Genomic DNA, 6,700 nt, shown 5'->3' on the forward strand with positions numbered 1-6,700 from the left:
TTCAAATGTGTTTAACTGATATATGTATGTATGTATATGTATGTGTATGTATGTATGTATATATATATGTATGTGTGTATGCGTATGTATATATGTATGTGTATATATATATATATATATATATATATATATATATATGTGTGTGTGTGTGTGTGTGTGTGTGTGTGAGTGTGTACGCAGAGTGAGAGAGAAAGAGCGTGAAAGTGAGAGAGAGAGGGAGAGAGAGATTTCATTATACAAATAGGTATAGTTTTAATCGGCAGACATAGTAAAGGGATTCAAAGGCCGAAAGTTTCGTTCAAAGCATTAATTAATTCGTTTGACTGACAAATGGTCTTCACGGAATTCTCGTCCGTTAATTCACTTTGTAATTTCTGAGGAATATAAATGAATATATGTGCGCGGCTGTGTGTATCACCATTTAATATATAATTTTCGTACCTAATGTTAAGCATTCCGAAGGTGAAATATATTGATTTTTTGTTTTACGTCAGGGGGATAAATGCTCACTTTGTTTTGTTTGATGACGAAATGCAAAGAATAGAATAAAATTTTTAAAGGATTGTGAAAGAAATGTTTTAGGGAAATCACTCGCAAGGATTTGGTAAGTGAAGCATATTCGGATTTAACGCCGAACTGTTTAAAATAATCTCTGTAGAACTATATTTGAATTCATTTCATGTCCTTAAGGAAAAAATCTTATAATTGGTAATATTTTGAAGCGACATTCTAAAGTGCATGTATGTGTATTAATTAACTTCTTACAATGGAAGCATTGGTTCAAATTTGACACTTCAATAAAATTTGTTTTACATCTTTTGACATCTTGTGAGAGTGCAACTGTTATTTTCTGCAGAAGTTGCTAGTAAATTAAAGCGTTACAGCTCAATCTGTTTGAATTAATATTGTTTATTTGTTCATCTGAAGAAATAACTTCCTTTCAGAATTACCACGTGAAAATTTAATTCATTTACATAATAATCCTAACACATCTGTTGGGCAATTTCTAAATTCTAATCACACATTTCCGAATGAGGTGCATTGCAATTTAATCAATCAGTAAAATATTGTTTTATTCAGCTGAAGCGACAATATTGGCTTTGAAAATCTTTCTTTTAATGCGATTTTTTTAAAACTTCAGGATATGAAATGCCTATATTAAATTCTTGGACTGCATTAAATTAGCGGTTCTTATAAAGATTAGAAAATACTTTGAAATTTAGAAAGAGTCTGTGTTTTACAAAATGATTAATCAGTACTCTCACTCCAGTCACTGCTCAATCTGAATATATCCGACTCTAAATGTGATAAAGAAGGAAGCAAAATAAGATAAGACGCCAACATTCCCCATTATTTTGCTAGAAGCTCCATCTGTCGTGAACCACTGCCAAATGTATGGGATATTTGATAACATCACTGAATTGTCTGTTTGTCTGCCAGTAATCACTGTTGATACATTCATCTGCTGACAAATGCCTTGTCCTTAACATTGTCACCAAACCCCTTCCTTTTATGGCAACAACAGTGTTGAGACCAAGGCTTGCTTCTACAATGCAAAGAGACGCCTGTATCGATGTTTGTCGGGTCCAACTAGAAGCTTTTCCTCAGTGCTCAAGTTCGAATTCAAAACAAAAGACGAAGGTCAGTCACTCCAGGTTATTGTCTGTGACACTTTGAAAAGTTCCGTCATCAATCTATACCTTTAAATGATATTTTATTTATCGACCCCGGAAGACTGGAAAACAAGGGTAATCTCCACGGTATTTGAACTCAAAGCACGAACTCAAAAGCATAAATCCGCCAAAAATTGTACCCGATGCTTCAACTATTGTGAAAGAACTGGAAACATTTTGATAAGTCTTCTACCGTCCGTGTCTGCCTGAGAACAAAAATGATGTTTTCTGTTATCTTTCACGATAATCGTTAGTTTAGTTCGATAATTGACTTAGGTTGTCTTTCTTGCTCAAGACTCACATAATTGCTATCTATTTCTATAAGTTGAATATCACTGTCGATACAGAGTTAAAGTTGAAGTGTTTGCTATTGATAGAGAAGAATTTCGAAAAAACACGAAAAGAAAGTGAGAAAAGGAAGATCGACGAGAATGTTGTTGGGATAAGGCTTTTGATATTTGAAAAGTTGTTTTCCGTCATTACACAATGCGACAATCAACCTTGATTTCAACTTCTCCATTATTGCATGTAAAGCACAATAGCCTATGAGGGATAGTTTACCTCATGTTCGTTTCTATTTGAAATATCATTAAGTACTTTTGCATTTAGAAGGTTCTGGGGATGTATATTTGTTGCAGCAACACGAACTAAATAACTTCATATCTGACATTAACGGAGAACAACTTCTAAATGAGACTCCATTAGATAATGCTAGAAAAAGAAATAAAAATCTGGCAATGCAAAAGCAAAAGATATTTGTAGACTGAATAATATAAAGAAAGAAAAAAAAAGTGTAAAAAATACTGAACATCACAATTTTCCAAACAGAATCAATGTACACAGTATCGAAAAAGTCCAATGACTGCCCAACTTCACAAATAATTGTATTATCTTTACAGTTGGTATAAAGATGTTATGAATATGAATGAAGGAAGATTAAAAAGACGTCGCTAATGCTATGAGGTGAAGCAGTTCTTTTGGCAGTCATTGGAGCCGCTTTCAATTTCAGTTGAGGGAAATATCTTCTGCGTAGCCATGAAATAAGGAATATCTTTGAACTGAAATTTCAATATATATATATATATATATACATATATATATGTGTGTGTGTGTGTGTGTGTGTGTGTGTGTTAAATAAAATGAGACAACAAAGCCAAAGCTGTGTGGAATTTTCAGGACATTTATAAAGAGAAAGTTAGTTTTACAGCAGTTTCTGGGATATTAGGGATGTCCCTACATCAGAGACAACGTGAGATGGTTAAATAGAGGGAAATAGTAGAGTTATAAGGGGCTGTTTAGAAAAAGGATGGAAATAAGAAGTATAAAGGGAAATAGAATAAGAGTAAAAATAAAAATATGTGTAAGATAAGATGTTATAGTTGCAGTTCCATTATATATATATATATATATAAATATATATATATAAATATATGTCCCTGTGTGTGTATGTATGTATACATATATGGTAAAGGAAAGACGGAAAATGGAATATACGAGAATTTATTATTAATCACGACAATTGTTTCGATACATTTAGCATCGATACCTCGCGGGTGGGACACTCAACAACTGGTTCAGGAGCATCCAGCAGTGCAGAAGCGTCTCATCGGGTGATAAATAGGTACAACTCGTTAAAATATCAGTTCTGCAATGAATCTTCTCATTTCGTAGAAAGGAAAGCAGTAAAACGAGGGAAATATTTTCATTTACAAAGAAGATCAAAAATAAAGTCACAGATGCAATAAAGAAACGAACACGGAATACAGGGAGAAAAGTATTTAAAATAACCGTTAACAAATATGGATGTATAAAACACCCCCATGCAAGTTGCGTGTCGAGTGCACACTCTCTCAAAGAAGCGTCCGCGAAATGTAAAGATACGTACCCGTGTGGTTTCGTGCACTCACAATCACAAAGCGTCTCAAGTCGCTACTTTGTGTTCATAAGAATGGGGAGGTTAAAACTAAACTTAATTCATCCATACTGTCAAATAAATTCTAACAGTTATTCAAATTCATTCCCACTGCATTGTGCGAAAGTACATTTATGTGCGTGCAGGCATCTTGCGAATCTTTCAGAGATTCTATTAATGATCACTTCTCATTAGTCCACAGAATAGACAGGGATTCCTTGGGGCAGAATCATCATCTCCTGGAAACTATATTGTATGTTTTCGCGGGCGTTACTATGGACCAAGTTATGTTGTACTTAATTTTGTCTTCCTTCAGTCGCCATACAAAATCGGCGAAAGATGTTGAATGTCTCTTATTGATTTTCTTGAATCTAGCAACATGACGCCCCCACTCACTTAGGTGAACGGTACATTTATAGTTATGATTTGTACTCATACAGAGGTTCATTAATTGACACTTTGATTTTTCTCTGCCTGAGCATTTATCATTCTTATTTGTATATACATAGCAGTTCTGACTTCATTTTCATACATTGTTACCGAGTTAGCTATATCATAAGCATTTCTACTATTACAATTTGGCCGTAATTGGTGCTTTACATTGCAGTTTACATCTCCTTTGTTGCTATTTAGATGAGCTTGTATGTGTCTGTGTGCATGCGACAGACTTCAGCCACGTTCCTGCTGTATTCTTGGAATATGCTTTTGTTTGTAAAATTACGTTTCGTCTGATGATTTTGGTTTTTTGGAATGGAGTAGTGTTCTCATTCTTTTGTTAAAAAGATGCGTAAGAAACACCTGAAGTGAGGTGACAATTTTCCAGTGTCTGTTATTATTCATTTGATTTTAATACACCAAAGGAATTTACGACTTGTCGGGCACCCTAGAATAAACCAACAACGTGAAATACAACATAACGCATGCTTCGGAGTAGCCCCTAGGCGCTAAATACTCAGTTGGTTTTGTCTGAGTACGCAACCGGAATATCCTATATGATAGTGTGCGTTTTTGTAGGATTAAATTCATTCTGTGGAACGTTTTTAGTAGAGGAAAGTTCTGGAGGATGATGTCGAAGGCTTCATTGTTAAGGGGGTTGTGTGTGGAGAAATACAGTCGGGCTTTTGGTTGTAAATGCTTCCTTAGTCTGGGATGTCTGAGTTCGTGGATGTTGAAGTGTTGAAAGCCTATATCAATTAGTGATGGTGGATAGTTCCCGGTGATGAGTGTATCCTTTAGTTCATGTAGTTGTGAGTCCCTAGTGTTTGTATTAGGAACTATAGTGCAAATCCTTTTTGCTAGGTTGAAGGGGATATTCCTTCTAGGCTGGCATAAGTTGAACGGTGGATGTTGCTTGGAGTCCGTGGGTTTATAGTATGTATCTGTTTCTATTTTGCTGTTGATTTTCTTCATGAATATATCAAGGAATGGAAGTTGTTGATGGTTACATTCCATCGTTAATTGAATGTTTGCGTCAAGTCCATTTATAAGTGCTCGAAATTCTTTAAGTCTCTCTATACTTTCATGCCAAAGAATTAAGCAGTCATCCAGATGCCTCTTCCAGTTTTTTTCTATGTAGAGGGAGAATGGGTTGCCGTATTTTTCTAGTACCTTACGATAAAGACCGATTTCTTGATATCCTATGACTAGGTTAGCAAAGGAGGGGGGGGCATTCTCATACCCATCGCAGACCCGGACTTTAGTCAATCGAAGTTGTCTTTGAAGACAAAGCAGTTAATTCTCCAATATGAATTTTAACCCGTCTATTACGACTTCTTTCTTGATGCGATGTGGAAGTTCATTGGAGTAATTCTCTAGCCAGAATTCAATTTGCCTCTATTCCTAAGCTGTGGGGGATATTGGAATAGAGGTTGACGACCTCAAAGGATACTAGTAAGGGGTTTTATTCATTGTTTTAGGAAGGTGATTGAACATACCTATCCAGATCGTCCCTTGCGTAAATTTTGTTATGCTTGAGGAATGGTTTTAAGAGTGTATCTAAAAAGTTACTGAGGCGGTGCGTTTCGCATGCGGGACCTGCTATTATAGGTCTTACTTTGAGGTCATTCGGAGTAGGAACCTTGTTTATTGTGTATGTGGTTCTCCTGTATGCGTTACTTATTCTCTGGCTTTTGTGTATCTTTGGAATACCGTAGAATCGACTGAATTTCCTTTTGAATTTAGTCATTTAATCGTATTCCATGTCGGCGAGCCCTTTTTTGTATAGGTTTAACATAGATTTTGGGTTTCTCGTTATTTGCTGTTGATTGTAGTGTCGGACTTTTTCATAATGTTTTGTGCCTTCTAATATGGAGAGTACCAGAGTTATACAGTATACCGTGTCCAGTAAGACAACTGCATTCCCTTTATCAGACTCTATTTCTTTTATCATCCTTTAATTTGTTCAGATCACCCTATTTTTTTGGCTGAAGTTTGGCTTGTGTTTTTGCTTGTGTATATGTTGATATGGGTAATTTGTGATGTATTCACAGAAATGGTCAAGAATTTTGTTCTTATATTTTGAAAGGGTATACTTACTTCTATTTCGCACTAACGATTCGTCCTCGTTGTATTTGTCGAATAATTCCTCGGCGAGTCGTAATTTTGTACAGAATTCCGCGATGTCTTCTTTCATTTTGTTGCAGTTGGGGCGTTGGTGGAGGGTGTAAATTTGAGCCCCTTGGAGAGTAAGTTGATTTGGTTTGATGTTAGTTCTTTGTGAGTTAGATTGATAATTTTTATCACATTTAGCTTCTCCTGTCTGGTGCTATCTCGCATCCCTGTGTTTGCGTACTGGGTCTAAAAACTGATTGGGGTGATTGCGACGGAAGCTGTTATGCAGATGTCTCCTGTTGTTGTGATTTATGGTTGGGGTTCTTGAAAACTGTGTCCCTATATCCCATGTTCGGATGGGGTGCTTTAAGGGGCCGTCATTGGTAATTACTAGGTTAATATAAAGATATTCACCTGTTAAAAAAAAAAAACAGCCTGCTGGGTGTTAACAACTATGTAGAAAACGAATATAACAAAAAAAAAAGTTGCGCCAAAGAACCTGGTGGGGTAGAGAGAAGACTTTCAGAAAATTCACAAGATCCGATTTTTCCGTCATAACATTCAG

At 35.8% G+C, this 6,700-nt stretch overlaps 1 protein-coding gene across 8 annotated transcripts in view; it reads left to right on the forward strand.

Moving 5' to 3' along the window:
- LOC106877248 (neuropeptide S receptor) overlaps positions 1–6,700 on the forward strand; it is a 543,162-nt gene that overhangs the window by 25,253 nt on the left and 511,209 nt on the right. The gene's annotated exons all lie outside the window — the stretch shown is intronic.

The sequence above is a fragment of the Octopus bimaculoides genome, chromosome 3 (assembly GCF_001194135.2).
Source record: "Octopus bimaculoides isolate UCB-OBI-ISO-001 chromosome 3, ASM119413v2, whole genome shotgun sequence".
In the NCBI taxonomy this organism is placed as follows: domain Eukaryota; kingdom Metazoa; phylum Mollusca; class Cephalopoda; order Octopoda; family Octopodidae; genus Octopus; species Octopus bimaculoides.